Genomic DNA, 18,224 nt, shown 5'->3' on the forward strand with positions numbered 1-18,224 from the left:
CAATGGAGAGAGGTGTCACTTCACGCATGGGCGACAGTAGGTCAAAGCTGCGCAAATGCTCCATTTTCTCCATAATTCCGAGCATTGAGATACATCGGCTGACGCGTGTGACGAGAAAATGCTCAGCTCAACTCAATGCAGCAGATCATCAAAAGCTGTCGGGACCGCCCCTTGTCGGCAGAATTTCAGATTACTGTACAAGCGACTCCAGGGATGCTTCTGAATACTTGGAAAACAGTTAAAATATTTTCCATTGCAGAAAATGTATGATCCAGTCAAATTTAGTAGTGAGTAAGAGACGTAAAAATCGTTTGCATGTACGATTCTCCTTCATTTTATCTGGGCTAGGATTAGGGTCTTAAATTCTGCTGTCTTCTTGATCTTGGGTGATAACGATAACTACATTGACAACTGTATTTGTAAATGACACAGGTTTCCAGTCATAACATTCTAAATGTCCGGAAAAGTTCCACACATAAAAAGTCCCACATATTTATAAACCATTGAGAAACATTAAAAAAAAAATTTCTTTTGTTTTTCTTACCTCTCTCTCTCTCTGTTGTAAACACGTAATGTGTCCTACATATCGAAAGTAATCAACGAGATTAAGCAAAGGGATGCAGATGTCAAAATTGAAAATTTGGTAATAAGCAGTACAAGTGGTAAGAAAACCTCTCCTCTGTTTCGGAGCAAGAGGTGGTACTAACAGCTGGTGGATTCTGCTATATAGCATGATTTCGAGAAAAAAATTCAATGAAAGCCTACCTAGGGCGTTGGAAATGCCCACTTACATCCCTTTGGCTCTCATTGCTTCTTACGACTGACCAGCTTCTCAAACGAGAGGTGACCTGGTTACCAATTAATACCCATTCTCAATGTCCAACCTCGAAACGAGTGCTACACTTGTCCTAAGCTTTACCATTATAGAAAGTGCTGGTAAATAAGGTATATATACAATTGCGCTTAAATCAAGTAAATGAAGGAAAAGTTTGGATTGATACACAATAATAGCTTCACATATCACATATTATAGCTTCATATTACAGCTCTTGAAGGAACCATCACTACTTGCTATGAAGATAAATTCAGACTAAACTGACGCTCGATATTAAGAACTGTTTTGGACAAAGAAAAGGGTTTATAAAACCGAGAATTTATAAACTCGAACAGTGATGTTTCTATAAAAACATTTTGGCACTGGTAAGCTATTCGAAATTTATTGGTTCGTAAAATCGAGCGTCAACGTAACTTAAAAAAAAAAAGAACATCACATAAAAGGTAACTAATTTTATGAGATAAGTGTCATTCTGCAAAGAGAGTAAGCTTATATTTTTAATATAAACCGATTCATACAATTAAAGTAAATCATGCCTGTTATAGGTTTTTAGCGGTCTGGTGAAAGTTTGATAACCAAAAGTTTAAAAAAAATAATGAATAAAACTTGTAGTACTTACTGCTGCGGCTTTGTTAGCCGTCCGAGAGATGTCGTTGTAATCAGGATGGTCGGGGGCGGTCTGCTCGGCCAAGAGGGACAGATACCGCTCATACTGGACCAATCTCTCCAGCTGAAAACAAAAACGGAAAACCATTATTAACACAGAAAATGCTGTTTATTAGTATAGACATTATCATAAAGTGTTAAGTTATCAACAAGATTTTTGAAAGTTAACGTAGAACAAGGAACAACAATACTACAGGAAAATCAGTTATTTTAAATCGGAGAGTTCTTATGAGCAAAATACAAAAAAATTGCACTTGTTAATTTAAGAAATAAAAAAAGAATGAAACTGAACGAATCTTCAATGTACATGTCTTCAATGTAGTTGATGAAAGCTATGATAGCAAAAAGTATTTCTTAAGACCGTCTGCGGTGGTACAAAGATTCATATTCAATATATTTTATTGATTCATCTTAAATTCTGCTCTGAATCAGAAAAACATGTTCAAATAATGTACTTTTAGTTTTATTTTTTCACATTTTTAAATGATTAACCCCAACAACTCTGAAAAATTTCTAAGCAATTTTGTGACCCAGTTCCAAGTTCTCGTTGACTTTTCTAATTTTGTCAAAATATGCATCATAGCTGAATACTGCATACTTCACTTATGCCACACATGAAGAGCACTACTAAACGCAATCAATTGAACTACAGCAAAAAGGTGGTGGAGATTGTTCAATGTTCCTTCAAATGCTTCACTACAGGAAAAGGTATTGTACCTCAAGAGGAAACTGAGCAACATATCTTACCAACGTTTCTTCACTCAGATAACAAACGAAGGTCGAATAAGAAAAATAAAGGCCACTATCAAAATGCCACAGCATTCAGAGAGAATGACACAATACTCTTACTCTTTGTATTATGACCACAAGATGTCGCTGATGCCACTCAACTTTCACTTCCACAGAGTTGAAGTGAAAGTTATGTTAAAGAAGTTTGCAACACACACGACTTGGAAATATACTAATTGCTCTTCTTGCACATTAGAAGTTTTTACCTCTAATACGTAAGAACAATTAGTACTTTTCCAAGAACTTAAGGATGAAAAATGTCGCAAAAACTAATGAGTGAGACAAAGATATTTTGAAATCAATGACTTCAATTTTTTTAATGGTAAAAAAGTTAACAGTAATATCGAAATCAGAATTCTGAGACAACATAACTGTGGGAGGTTTTAATGGAGACATTATTATAGCATGTTTAATCACAATGAAAACTGAGAGTGCTTTGAATCAAAAAAACATTTTAAAATCTTACTATTCAACTCTCATTCTGTTGTTCAACTTCCCATTTTATACTTTTTTCTAAAACTTTTTCACTTTTAAGCATAAAATCTTTAGAATACGAACTAGCACGGCACTAACCTACAAGTCAGAAGAGATGTAACTAAATAAAAAGCAAAACTAAGTACATTAAGAATTCGACTGACAAAAATGCTGATGTCCGACCAGCAACATTGTTTTTCAAGTGATTGACTAGGATAGGCAGGGGTTCTCAAAGTGGGTGCCGCAAAGTGTCCTTCTTGTCAATACACATGAATATAACAAAGATAGACTAGCGCGCTATCAGAAAATTCTAATTCTTCAAATAGTGCCGCGAATTGGAAACGTTTGGTAACCCCTAGGATAGAGGATAATTTTCATTCGATCTAAATAGAGCACCAACAAAAGAAAAACAACTAATGAATATTTATTCACAGCTGTAAAAAAGATGAAATATTCTTTAATGTGATTTTGCTCAATTTAATTCGATGTTAATTTTCAAAATGAAGAGGGAAATTGATTATATTTTAGTGACACAATCAGACAGAGTGGTAAAAGCCTCATAAATCTGGAATTACGTTAATTTTTGAAAACGAGCATTTCAGTATTACTTCTGGTTTTCACGCAGACAGGCACTAGAAAATCCGAGCATTAAATAGTTTTACATAGAAAATGTCCCTCTAAAGTAAACAGATCATTTAATCTTCCTTTGAGACTTGCTTTGAGGATAGTTTTTTTTAGCACTTTAAATTTGCTTTTCAAAGCAGCCAATAATTTGCTTTAGGTTTAAACATTATCCAAGGCTAATACTTAAAAAAAAAAAACTTACCCAATTTAATCGAATGATAACGACACGCAAATCGAACATCTCAACTCTAGTCGTGCAAAATCACAAGACAATTTCAATTAATTCAACTCAGTACGGACCCGGTAGTTCGGAGCATAAAGCTCATCGCGTTGAAGTGTTGACACCTAAATGCCTTCATTTCGAAGTAAACAGCCCAAAGAATTAACGGATCAGTTTCTTAACATCGTCACACCTAGGTGTCCGCACGCATGCCTTCACAGCTATGTGAAAAAGGACAAAGAGAGGCGAGAAGAAAAATGTTCGAAATCCTGGTCTGAGTTCCAAAAAAGAGCATTTAAACTTTTCATAAATGCACCAAAATAAACTTTAGTTCAACGTCCTGAACTTATGATACTATTTTTCACTTAGCACTGCATTAAAAATGTGACGCGGGTCTTTTGTAGTTTCTAAAATTCTTAGAGTTGTTCTCCGGTTGACGCCTAAATATGAATAGAAGACAAGGAGTTCATTTTGAGAATATCTAGATGCAGATTCGCGGGTGTGAAGACTTAAAAATAGAAATGGGTACGAATGAACAAAATAACAATAAAAGAAATAAATAAAATTTATAAAATATGTATTTATAATATAGTTTATTTGTAACATATTCTTTTACCATGGGCGTTGACATGACCTGGAGAGAAAATCTTAAAGTATGCAAAGGATCATTATGAAGAGGAGGAAGCCAAGTTCAATCATTCTAGAAGCGTGCATATTTAAAATCAAATATATTACTGCAAACAGATTTAGAAGCGTAGCAAATTTTTAGAATATGACGGATCGCCGAACAATGTTAGGGAGTGTGTTGTAAAATGTAAAGTAATAACGACTCTTTAGGTGGTCTGGTCATATGCAAATTCAATTTTGGATAGATGTGGCTTCTAAATACAATTCCATTGTACATTTGTAAAGGTTGGTCATTTGATAATTATTGCAATAATCGATGCAATTCATCAATCAGTTCTTTGATAGAATTCAAACGAAAGTTTTGCCAGCTTCGGACATTAGTTGAGTCAATTTCAGATGATTTTACTTGGTACTGCACATTCAAAACATAAGCTTCGTCTAGCTGTAGGTTTCAAGCGCTTATAAAATTTCATTTATTTTGACATTATTACAAAAGAGCAACAACGATTTACTGGTTGTCGTAAACAAGCGTTTGTACCAGTTTGTACCGTAAGGAACAAGTTTAAGAATAGCATTAAATAATTTAAAAAACAAAAAAACTGTTAGTTTGTTGCAACAGGATATAGACATAGTGTACAGACAATCAATAAGTTAAGAATATGTCCGAAGACGAAGCAACGGACAACGGGAACATGTATTCGTCCAAGACGAATCGCACTTTAACTAAAGTCTTGGATCGAAACTTTTTTCAAAATGCTGTGTTTGAAATATTGTCCTCAGTCTCTCTTCAAAATTCTAATAACACGATAATTTATCGTTTCTCTTTTATTATTTCAATAAACCAATGGCAAAACCTACCGATAACAATTGAGCCTTGAGATAAAATATTTGCCACAATAACCCGAAAATTGAGAAAGCCACACCTTGTCAATAATAGCTAAATCATATTGTACATGGAAGTATTCTACGATATGAATCTGAGTTTCAGGATATTATTTTATGTTTTAAGCTAATATTACATTCACACGTAAACGCCAACAATACTCTGCACACCGACTATTTGCAAAAACTTTAACCAGTCACACTTCTTCATTGTACGTCACCTAAAGCTGCACAATTTTATTGGTGCATCTTTTTACTAGTTGACCGTTTGTGGAATTCAGTTGTCGATTTCCGAATGAATGTATTCTTATTTTAATTTGCTGAGTGCTTTTCGAGGTATATATATATATGTTTTTTTCCGCTTGTTTATTGCTTAGAGCTCTTCTTTAATTTTCGATCAATCATAAGCAAACCCGAGTAGTTCAGTGCAAAACATCGTCCGTGTGTAAACTACTAAACAAACGACTGCAAATTGTTATAGCAACAAACTTACAAAATAGTAAATAGGAAGGAAAGGAAAACCCTGAACGATTATAAGATAACGGTTTATTTTTCCTTAAAGTTTACACGGTTGAATTCACGATCCACTCTAAATACAGATTTTTTTTATTTTTTTTTTTAAATCAGTTTTGTAGATGCAAACTGCCACTGAGAAATTATAGATTCAAGAAGGCTTTAAGTTACGTAATGACTTACATGGTATTATGAATGTTCAAAAGTTTTCAAATTTCAACTTTTTAGCTGAAAGTGTTGATTTAAGCATTCAAAGTGAGAAAGCTAGAATAAAAGCTCACTTATTTAAACTGCGGAAAATGGCGTCTTTATCATACATTTTATTTTTTGAAAGAGTTATTAATAATAAATATTTGAAAACTGAGAAAAAAAAATACATTCGTTAAACGGTAGAGTAAAAGATGCAAATAAGGAAAAACATAAATAGCGTCGATTCAAAGTGAAACACAGTTAAAATTCGTGATCTTTGAGTTTTTATAATTGTCTTGATTTTCATTTCAGGAAATTTACCTTTACTTTAATAAAATGAGAAACCTTTAAGTATTGTTGACGGACGCAACTTTGAAGTTGGCTACTTAAATTTTGTTCTTTAGTTTTGGGTGATAATCATTTTTGCTTTTAAGCTTTTACCGCTCAAAATAAGTTTAAATTTAATTAATTTCTTCACATAGTTTATTGCAATTCCATATACATGATCCATATTTCCGATATACAATGGGTTATTTAATGCAATACAGATATAGTAAGATGACAATATTAGAACCTGTCAGCGGTTTTTTTTCTTTGAAAACATGTGCTTCTGAAACAAAACACGAACAAATGTCCGTAAACGAATATAAACTGCTATTTACAAGTCTGTCTTCTGCAATGCTTTACACTTATTATTTACATACTTCCTTCTAATTCATTTACCGCCTGCAATGCTTTACTTTTTATTGGTTTATTTATCGTTTGCTATTACTATCATTTAATTCAATTTTCGTCAGCACCATTTTTTTTTTTTTTTGCCTAACCCTAACCAAACCTACCCCTAAACCTAATCCTAACAACAGATAAAGAGAATGTTTTCACGAAATTGTTGTTTCTCGACCGTTGCTGGAAAAAAATATTATTTAGTTTATAAAATGAAAATAAACGTCTCATTTCGTAAAAATTTAAGACATTTTTTTAAAAACAAACTAAAGAAAAATTTCGTTTTAAAATTCCAAAGGAGTGAACTAGAGGAAGCACTTAGTTATGGGTTAGTATTAGTGGATAAAAAAAGGGCTTTAAGCAGACACCGCTTAAGTTATGATAATATTCAACGTCCATCGTATAACTAAACAGGTTTCTCACAGACTATCAGAATGGCAATCTTTCCCCCTTTTTTAACAACAGTTTTGATCTTTCTCCTCTCATATACTGGTTTTTCATGGCTTTAACCGTCGCATGACTCACCATTTTATCGAATCGAAAGTAGACTGTGAAAGTAGATGAAACAATCGATTGTGGGGATAAACAAAACAAAGATTTTAAAGGTTAAACAATACCTGTGAGATAATGGATTGAGATGGAAGCGCGTCCCGATTGGAAGAGCTTTCACTTTTTTTTTTACTACAAATCAAATGGGCTGGAACTTGAATACAATCGGTTTAGTTCAGGATTAGGAAAAATTTGCATGAGTGTAGGAATCGAAATGATGTCCCTTTTCTTTTTAATCCTTCACAAGATAAAGGGATACACTAAAAGTAAATAATAAGAGGTTACACCGAAAATTGAGGAATCAAGGTCAGTTCCATTCCGTTTGCCTGGTAATCAAGAGAATGGATTTTCTTCCTCATCTCCGAGCACTTACCCGCTTCAGATACCGAAGAAAAATCCCTCTTCAAATCAAATATTATTTCTTTTCTAGCGTATAATGCCGTCTTATGACTAATAACTGAAAAAATGATTGGGAAACTAAATAATTTATTTTTTTTGGCTGAAAAATGATTCACCGTTATTTGAACTGGAGAGCATGATACAGACAAACAGAACTCGCACATGAAACTTTTTTACTTCCTTTTACAAAAAAGGAAGTATTGTATTCGCGAAAAAATTTTAACCCAAAAATCGGCCTTAATTTCCATTTTGCTCACCCAATGAAAGTTGAGTTTTTTTTTCAACCCGACCACACGTGGATATGTGTCTAGGAACGTACAGACACCCGAAATATCCATTTTGACGATCCCCGAGTTAATTACAGCGAGTTTTCTCGTGACGTCTGTATGTACGTATGTATGTGTGTATGTGTATATGTATGTCGCATAACTCAAGAACGGAATGTCCTAGAAAGTTGAAATTTGGTACGTAGACTCCTAGTGGAGTCTAGTTGTGCACCTTCATTTTTGGTTGCATTCGGATGCTTCAAAGGGGGTCTTTTGCCCCTTTTTGGGGGGAAATCATTGTTAATTTCGATGTAATCTCAAGTAATGTTATAATTTGGCGGACACTTGGCGATATATCGCCAGTCTTTTGGTCGCCAAGTTTTGTAGCCAACTTGGCGACTAATTTGGCGATTTTTTTTTTTTTAAATTTTTAAATCTGGTTTCAATTTGGCCATTGTTGCTGATATTTAGAGAGCAAACTGTTGAATCATATTAAAACTGCCAATAATGAGAAAATGACATTAAAATTGGAGTAAAAGGAAGTCATGTGATGCACACATCAGCTCGTTTTACCATAATTTCACGTTTGAGATTATGCCTTCTACAAATGAGGCTATTAGTTGAATCAACATTTCAATAATTTGATTGATAATTAGTAGTCTGTCAACTATATTTGATTTAAAATAAATAAAAAAATTAAATAAAAGTAGTGAAAAAACAAGGCAACAGTAAGACGTCGAAGCCTCAGAATAACAGTCGGGTCATCATAAAATTTTGTTCTGAGACGACAATATGAGCTGTCATGTGCGGGACTAAACATCAATATTTCCTTGAAATAGACCGGAAGAGGAAAACAACGTTTTACACTATAAGAAGGACTAGTTTTCAACCCGTTAACATATGTAATTTCGTTTCAAACTATCCTTTAAAAATGTAATCTATGCTGCCATTTACATGACAGCAATGAAATTAAGAGCTTTTTCAATAGAGTTCGCTAGTTTTAAATGATTTTTGAACAAAATAATACTTTTTATGATTTTTTTTTTGTCAATGTACCCGAATTTTCCTGTTTCTTTGCTATAAGTTAGAAATAAAACGCTTTTTTTTTTTTTTGGAAAATTAACGTTTTGCTGCACTTAAACCGTTAAGTACCTGTTGTTGTTTTACAAAACCAAATGCGTAGTTTTCATTTCATTGTCAGTTTCATCATAAAACAGAAATTAATTTTTTAGAGCTTCAACCAAACCAAAAGGGAAAGTAAATTTTAATGATCAACTAAGAAAAATACGCAATTTAAAAGCTTAAAAATATGCAAATGACCAAGATAAAAAATCAAAACCAAGCCAAAACACTTTACCTCATACAGTTTTATAAGTTCCGTTTTATTGCCACTTTAAAGAACAAAATAAAGTTCTAAAAACTCTTTTTTGCATAAAAAATAACGTGACGAACAGAGAAATAAACCGCATAATAGGCTTTGAAAGTAACGTTTTCAACTACACATAGTAACTAACATAAAAATCTTGACAATGCAACAGGTTCTTCTAAAAAAAGCAAAACAAAGGTGGAAATTGTGTAGCATCTTCTAGTAAAACGTGTCTGAAAAGAAATAGAATGGATAATATATTCAGAATTTCACAGAGTCGTCTTCATTATTAGAGTCATAAATGTAAATGAATCATCAGAAATATTTAGACGTCACTGCGGTGAGATTTTGTAGCCAAATATGCCAAGTACGTACTGTAGTTTCTTAGAATGTGAAGCGTTTCGCTGCAAATGTATCTCAAAAAAAAAAAAAAGAAAACAGATAGATTCACATAACTGTTGATACAAAAAAATATGAGTAACAACAATAACTTTTCCTGGTTTGTTTAAAACATTTAGGGGATAATTTAAGTCTCTAGTCACTGTCCCAGGTGTTGCAATGAAAAAACTGAAGGAAAAATTGGAATTGAAGAAATTTACTTTTGCAGCTACATACTTCATATGAAACCAAGGATGACAGCTATGACAGCATTAAGTTTTACTTTGTGAAAATACACGAGGAAAATATCTAAAAATTGATTTAAAAAAAAAGTAGTGCTAAGCCATAACGTTATTTGCACTTAGTAAATAAATACAGAAAGAGATGAATATATTAAATGATTGTAGTTTTTCAGTTGAAAAGATTGAAATGAACTTCAAAAAAACTTCGAGATATAACGTTGTTATAATCAAGAAATGCACAAAAAGTTAAAACAATGAAAATATGGCAGAAAAATTCATGATTACAGTCAAGCAACAAATTACATTTTTCATTTACTATTTTTCCATTCAACAAAAACGAATCGATAAAACTTTAATTTCTTTGCGTAATCATGTGAAATAGAAATGAGAACTATTTCATTTACGAAAAAATAGAAAACCAAACTACAAAAGCGTTTGCTGACAAAAATGTCTAAATTTAACAAGAGAAGGAAGGAACTTTTTTTTTTTTATTATTGTAAAAAGAAAAAAAAAAAAAAACATTATTTTCTATTTACGGAAGAGCAATTGATAATAAACCTACAACAAGTGTTATTTCATAACCCTTTCTTTCATTTGAAAACGTGTAGAAAGTAATTTTCCAATATAAGTAATAAAGAGAGAGAGAGAGAGAGGAAAAGCGAAGTCCTCTGTCAACACCTTTCTATGCTATTTATTCCTTTTCCTTTTCGTACCATTTCGAGCTCGACAAAGCATGTGTATAAACGGATAAAAAATAAAGTGGTCATTTTGAAAAGTACGATAACACGGTTATCCGTCGCTGACCCCATTGGTCTTTTTAACAGATAGCTCTCGGCACCGGATCAAACGTCAAGCATAGTTGCTTAACCGTCCCCCCCCCCTTTTTTTGTCACATCTTAAAAGGGAGAAAAAAATCGATTTACTGTTCTAAAGTTACAAAATATACGTTCTTCACTATAAACGGTGTCGACAAAAATGTAAAAATAAAAATTGTACTAACTAAAATGAGTAATTTTTGCATAAAAGCATAAATTATTCATAGCATGTGCCATTTAAAACTACTACTGTGAAATCGTAGGAAGAGTACTACAACTAGGTCATTAATTACAATTTGGAAGAAAATCCACTTTTTAACAAAATTTTTGTTCTAAAAAAGGCATAAATGTTTCTAGTTAAATAAAATTAAGAAATGGTACTTTAATAAAATTTGTATCATCTTCACATACTCAATAAATAGTGGAAAAAAAAAATTGATGAACGTTGTAACGTTGTTGTTTTCCTCGAAGCAATACAGTAATAAAAAAATACATAATAATTAAAAAAAACGAATTGCAGTTAGCTAATAGTACCTAAATGTAGTATTTATCTTACGAAATAAAAAGGTAAAATACATTTTTTTAAACCAGTTTATGAAAAAGCGGATTAAAAAAAAAAATAGTTCAGCACTATTGATCGTAAGATCATCCGAAAATTTTCCGACAAATTTTTTTAATCAAAAGTGTGTATACAGCAGAAAAAGTTGTAATATTTTTTGAAACAACACTAGACGTCAAAGTAAATTTTGACTTTCACAGAGAATAATATTTCAAAGAAACAATGTATTTAATCGAGAAACCTAACACACTAATGTTAAAGCACTTATTAAACTTGCCAGAATAGTTCTTCAAAAAGCAACAGCGTAAGCGAAAATATTTCATAATCTTTACAAAAAACTTAATGTTTTTAAAAAACAATGTATATAAGTTTTTATGCGCGGAAGTGTAAACTTTCGTAATGGTTCAAAACCATATTTAAGTTCATTTTTCTATCCTACTAATGGCACTCTTGCAACAATAGGTCAAAGTATTCCATTTTAAGTAACTCGTCAGCAAAACACAATAAGAATAAATACTCATTTCTGGTCGGCAACAAATATTTAAAGAGCAGGAAAAGTATTTTTTCGCTCTAAGTTAAAAAAAAATAAATTTTTAATAGCACAAGAGGAATTTAATTTAGTTCAATCTTGAGTTCGAGCACTCGAGAAAAAGTACGAAATTATTTGAAAAGCAATCACAATTGTGAGATAGGAATAGGAGAAAAATAAACTTTTTGTGATTCAATGTTTCTTTTTCGCAAATTTCATACTTAATGAAGTTGACAGGTACTTTTGTGGCTAAAAATGCATTTAAAAATGCTCTTAATATAGACGTGAACACTTCGAATTTATGACCCATTTCTGTGAAGTATGAAAGAGACATGAAAAATTATTTGATATGAATACGGACGATGTGTAGTAAAATTCAAAAGGTGGAAGATAAATAAATAATATATGACAAAGAAAAGATTAATGTGTTTCGAAATAAAATGAATGAGTAATATATGGGTTGCAATCGAATTTTTGGAAGATAAAAGCTGAAAGAGACAGATAAAAATCGTGTGTAGTAATAACGAAATGTTAATTTTGAGCACACTTACATTTCGCGAATCTAAGGCACAGAAATGTTATGCCCAGGTAGGATCCGTGCATATTGAAATTTCATTCTTAATGTTATTTTCTAGCCGATGTGATGCGCTCTATCTGGATAGTGCTTACTTGTTAAATAAACGTTCAACTCAAGCAGCATTTACTAACATTTTTCTCATTCTCACTTTTAATTATCAAGTTTTTTAATTATTAAGAAAAAATAAACACTCGATTATTCAATATGAATAATGTTTGTTTTTACACGGAAAATCGGAAAGCAAGGATAAATGACCATTACACCGTTTACTGTAATTAAGTTCAAGAGGAAATTTTTTTGCCAAGTTTCGTAGCCGTAAAAGTTGATTTTTGAACTAGCACTTCTTAAGAAAAAGAATTGATCAATTATTCGCAAGAATTAATGTTTTTTTTTATCCTGGAAAATCAGAAAACAAGGATAATCAAGAAATTATATCGTAAACCGTAATTAAGTTTGAAGAAAAATATTTTTGCCGTGTCCACGGATGTGAAAGTTGATTTTGAAACATTTTTCCAAGAAGAAAATATTACTTCTCTGGATATTTCTCCCCACCTGCCACTCGCAACAACAGTCCGATCCTCAATTTGAAGAACAGATGCATAGCAAACCACCTTACTCACCAAGAAACAAATGTACTTTCTATATTCTTCATTACCAATCCATGTGTTAAAACAGTTAGAGGCTGTCCATAAATGTCACAATTTTATCGAACCTATTTGACCCCTTTCCCTTCCTTCGACAGAAAGTGTCACATTTCACCTTATCCCTCACGACAAGGTGAGGGGTGATCGGTAAAGCGTCAGACTCGTAACGCAAGGATTCCGGCTCGATGCCAGTCTGTTGAAGATCCTTCGACTTCATAAGTGGTGATTGGGGCACGTTAAATATGTCGTGGTCACAAAGTCCTCCAAGTGAATCAATACTTCTGAAGATGCTGAACTAGGGCTGATTGGCGCTCTTTGTCTTGATCAAAAAACAGAGCCGTCTACAGGGTCCCATTCAACCGGTTAAACCACACATAGTGGTTGATACGGCGGAGTGTGATGGAATGTCGCAGTCGCACAATATTACATCAGCATAATATTATAAAAATGCTCTTATTTTACCCAAACTGTATGACGTCACATTCTTGTTAACCCCTCCCTCCCTCTTGTCTCAAACTGTCACGATTGAACCCCTCGCTACCCTCAAAGTATGACATCATTTGCGAAGGACCCCTTATTATTTCCACTCTAATTTTATCAATAATTTTTATTCGGTTTTCCTAGCTGCACGGAAAACCCAGACAAAAAGGACAATTAGGTGATTTCTAAACCGCAACTGGGTTATCCACAAACCGGATAATCCGCACACAAATCTCAATCATTAAAAATTTTTACGAGTTCAGCAATTTAAACTAGATTCTAATGAAGAGCTTCAGACCCTCATTTATTCCTCTTCTTCACGCAACGGACCGAGAAGGGGGCGTGTCCCTGCTATCATCAAATCATCGCCACTAGGTACTAAACTAAGGTTTTTGAGGATAAATGACCGACTCCGTAATCACTCTCCATCTCAAGGAAAGGGGTGATCATGCAGCGTGAAACATGGTTACGAATGCCTGAGCATTAACAAGAGACGAAAAATCGTCACATTTTTGTAGCAATTAAACTGAAAGTTCAGTGCAGTTAAAATCAACTTTTTATTTGTTTCTGTGATTTCGGATGGTTTATCATAGTCAGTGATCAATGTCCTACTTAAAAGTGGTTGATCAGTATTTTTGATGTATCAATTTTCCTTCTGCCCTCTATTGCAATTTAAAAAGAATATACAGTGAAATCCCGTTGCAATGAACTTCAAAGGAATGCAATTGTTCTTCGTTGTAACGAAAATTTCGTTGTAATGAAATTCAAGCAAAGAAATGGGAATAAAATTGGGATCGAACATTTCTTTCGTTAAAACGGATGTTTTGTTGTATCGGTATTCGTTGTAACGGGATTTCACTGCACAGTGAAATCCCAACGAACAGTTACAACGAACATCCATCCAACAGTTACAACGAACAGTTACAACGAACATTTGTTCGTTGAAACGTAAAAATTTCGTTGTAACGGAATTTGAGTAATGTAATGGGAATTAAATCGGGACTGAAAATTTCTTTCGCTGAAACGGATATTTCGTTGCATCGGAGTTCGTTGTAATGGGAATTAAATAGGGAATGAAAATTGCTTTCGTTGAAACGGATATTTCGTTGTATTGGTATTCGTTGTAAAGGGGTTTCAAAGTATACAGTGCTTAAAGCACATTCCGTTTACGTAAAATATTAAAAAACACATAGTTTTAGATGCGATTTTAATCAAGTTTCGCAAGAAAACTTGAAAAAGAATATTCAGGAAAGAAAAAAAAAGGTGAGGAGGGATATTTAAATAAGAATACTGCGTTGCGAGAAGAGATTTGGCCCAATGAAAATTATTGCAAATCTTTCATTCTTGCTTAAGATTTTCGCCTGCGTAAGAGACCTCATTTTAAAATATAAACAATGCTTAAATTAAAATATCATTTTAAGGAAATCTACCTATCAGGGGCACCCCGAACTTAAATTTTTGGGAAGGTAGAAATTTTGAATTTGCATAATAGAACTCCAAATTTTGACGAATGGAGGATAATTTTGCCGAATGGAACTCCACATTTTTCCGAATGGAACTCCAAATTTTATCGAACGAAACTCCAAATTTTGCTGAATATAACTCCAAGTTTTGAAGAATAATGAGAGTTTTGGTGATTCGTCAGACAAAATATGCCGAATAAGGATATTTTTTAAAGGTCACAGTGACCTCCGTGACCGCTTAGCGGGGCATCCCTGTTATGTATGAATAGAACAAGAAATAAATTCCCAATAAAATTATTAAACAGCTTTTTAAAAAATCAGGCATTTAAGGATTAACGCGTTTCAGTAATTTGATATCCACGAACAAGTTAAAAACTAACATTTGTCTTAAAATCAAGCTCGAGTGCTTAAAATGGTTTTCATTAGCTTCGTGTTACTGCGGTTAGCTTCCCATTAGGAATATGATCTCGAATTAGAGAGGATAAAACGTATATTAACCGAAAGAACAAATTTACAATGGATTTCACGAAGTAAAAAAAAACTGGAACAAAACGATAAAAGAGTGCCTATCTACGATAGAGATATCCATGCGTGTCACGTAATTTGTGAGTCAAAAACTGAAGCAACCTCGCGTCAAAGTATTTCCTTTCATGGACACCCCAAAATTATCATCCACTTAAATTAAAAAAATCGTGTCTTCAGATAAAAACGACATGTATCTGTTCCCGGTTTTCTTTCTCAGGTTTTATTTCTTCTAGTTTTCGGCGGTTTGAACTATAATAAGAAAAAAAAAATGGGCTTTGACTGGCTATATGTCTTACTAATGCACCAGAATTGGAGGTTAAACCAGTTTTTTTTGAAAGAGAAAAAAAAGTAAAACGAAAAAACAAAAGAGTCAATTTATTCATCCTTTGACACTTTAAAAGGAACAAGACGCGAAAATAAAATCTAAAGAGATACGTATATATATTTTAGAGATAAAATTCCAACACGCTCCAGCCAGTTAGGCGCTACACATTTCGAATCCTGATATCCTATAATAAAGTAACTCAATGGTGGAAAATTAAGGAACATGAGTAGAATACGTATATGCGCTTAAGTTATAATTTTAGGAACTTTATTTCCTTTAAGTAAATAGAAATCTACGTTTTTAATTCCAGCACACACACACACACACACCCCCAAAACAAAAAAAAAAAAGGAAAGGAAAAAAAAACTAAGGAAAAAAAAAGAAACTAAGAGAAAAAACGAAACTAAGAGAAAGAAAAAAAGACAAACCTATTTCAAATCTCCAAAGTAAAGTTCACATGAAAACTTTAGGAAAATAATAGCAAAATAGACTCAGCGAGTGATATAAAGTTATAAATTCTTAAACATTTACTTCGTTTTGGAGTATATAAAAGAAAAGGTGATAGTTACAGTAACTGTTTCACTCCGAAAAAAGGTTTAGGATCTAAACTTGTTATAAATATCTTTGTAAGAGTGCTTTTGCTGTTGGGAAATTAAATTTTTCTGCAGTAGGGAAACATTATATGAAAAATACAGAACGCAGATAAATTATCTTAAAATATACATCAAGCTCTTTAATGTAAATATTTATTGAAACTTGTTCATTTAAAATATTTTACCCGAACAACAAAAAACCAAAAGCAAATAGGAACATCAGGCGGAAAAATAAAAAATAAATCTGAATCAAGCGTACCAGAAAAGGTTGCAGTTATTTCAAGAATTATTACTATTCCAAACTAATTTTACGTCAACTGGATTTTAGAGGTCACGTAAAAAATATCCTTTTCAGCGCAATCTGGAAATTTTTTGCATACCCAATAGATATCGGATTTTAATTTTCAACTATGTGTTCAAAGCACACGAAACAACATTTTATTTAAAAATAGGGGGGGGGGGCGGGGTTGCAAGTGTCGTTTATAAAATAGTTGCTAATTATAATAGCAATTACCACAGACAGATTTTCCGATATCGAACCCACGGAGTTCATCAACAAATCTCGATTTCAAACGAGAGTAAATATTTTCTCAATGGTATAATTCCAAATTTCAAAAGTAAAGAAATTGAATATTTACTTTTCGATTTTTATGCAGAAATATAATGGAGGAGTATATTACACCGCTAGCAGAAGACGTAGATATTTCATAACTCATTTTGAAGTTTGGAAAATCTACGTTTGCGAATGTTGCATTGTGAGTCACAAATGAAAAAGGAAAATATTTGGTGTGGCCATGGGAAAACAAAGCACCCGAAGTCACCCGAAAGTTACTTTTTTCAACCAATGTATTGTCCTCGGTTGCAAACAGCTAGAAACAATAGAGAGAGAAAAAAAAATACAGATACAATACCCGAAATGAAAATGATATCAATAATAAATATCACCTAAACAAGGCAACTAATCCGATAATAGAAGACCTCCAAGAAAAGGGTTTACATTTTTCTGCAGTGGAAATTTATCTGCAGTTTTATTGCTTGAAATGTTTTTTTTTTTTTTTGCCTTTTTATTTGCTACTCCAGAAGGCTGAAACAAGACCACGGATTAAGCAAATAACAGTCAGAAAAAGATGGCCCAAATAATGTATTTTTACAATCTTTTTATCGTAATTTCCAGGGCTGCGGGGTCACAGTCAGAATGAGTTTGGGGTAAAGGAGTCGGAGTTGGGAGACGGATGCTCTTCAAATTCAGCTATCGGAGTCTAAGACGTACCATTGCCAGGGCTAAGAAATCGGAGGTGAGCTGATTTTGAGTTAAAGGAGTCTGAGTAGGAGGATCTTAAAATTCATGAAAATTGCTCCATGGATTATAAGTTTAAAGGGATCGGTTTAGGGAGGAAGGGGGAGGGCTCGAAATTTAAGAAATGTTTCGCTTTTGTTCACAGAAAACGACTAAAACTAATCACATGACATTTTTTTTCTGGTCATGTTTCTGGGGATGTGGTTTTTACATCTGGGGAAAAGAGGGGGGGGGGGGCGGAAGCGCCATGCTCCAAAGAAATTGGTTATATAACTTAGCGCTGTGGATTTGAAAACTTTTCGATGCGACAATAAGACACAATTTAATTCAAAAATCAACGTTAATAGCGCAACACATTTTGGTAAAACATTGCCAGACGGTAAAAGTAAAATATAGGTTTCTGTTAAAAATGTGTGACCTGCCATTCTGTAGAACTTCTTTTCGAATAAAAGAGCGTCGTCTGCCATTACATATAACACACAGCTTGAAAATCTGTTTCCGAAAATTGCTTCGAACAGTTTCCTTGTTAACTTCTTACATCACGTAGTATTACAATGAGTTAAGTTTTTGCGGTAAAGATAGCAACAAGATAGCGTAGCTGGCGGTCCACTTAATTGCAACGGAAGGAAATCAGCCGGTTCTTTTCATAATTAGAGGACGTTGAAATTCGAGTTC

General features: G+C 33.1%; 1 protein-coding gene across 2 annotated transcripts in view; it reads right to left on the minus strand.

The window, feature by feature from the left end:
* The window catches only part of LOC129222603 (uncharacterized), a 156,344-nt gene that overhangs the window by 84,733 nt on the left and 53,387 nt on the right, over positions 1 to 18,224 (minus strand). Inside the window, exons 1-2 of one of the 2 annotated variants that reach the window (XM_054857119.1) lie at positions 2,249 to 2,260; positions 1,455 to 1,565 (exon numbers count right to left, since the gene is read on the minus strand). The gene's annotated coding sequence lies outside the window, so the exon portion shown is untranslated. Of the gene's footprint in view, positions 1 to 1,454; positions 1,566 to 2,248; positions 2,261 to 18,224 lie in introns of those variants that run through there. The other variant, XM_054857118.1, reaches the window with a different exon arrangement.

Source organism: Uloborus diversus, chromosome 5, assembly GCF_026930045.1.
Source record: "Uloborus diversus isolate 005 chromosome 5, Udiv.v.3.1, whole genome shotgun sequence".
NCBI lineage: Eukaryota > Metazoa > Arthropoda > Arachnida > Araneae > Uloboridae > Uloborus > Uloborus diversus.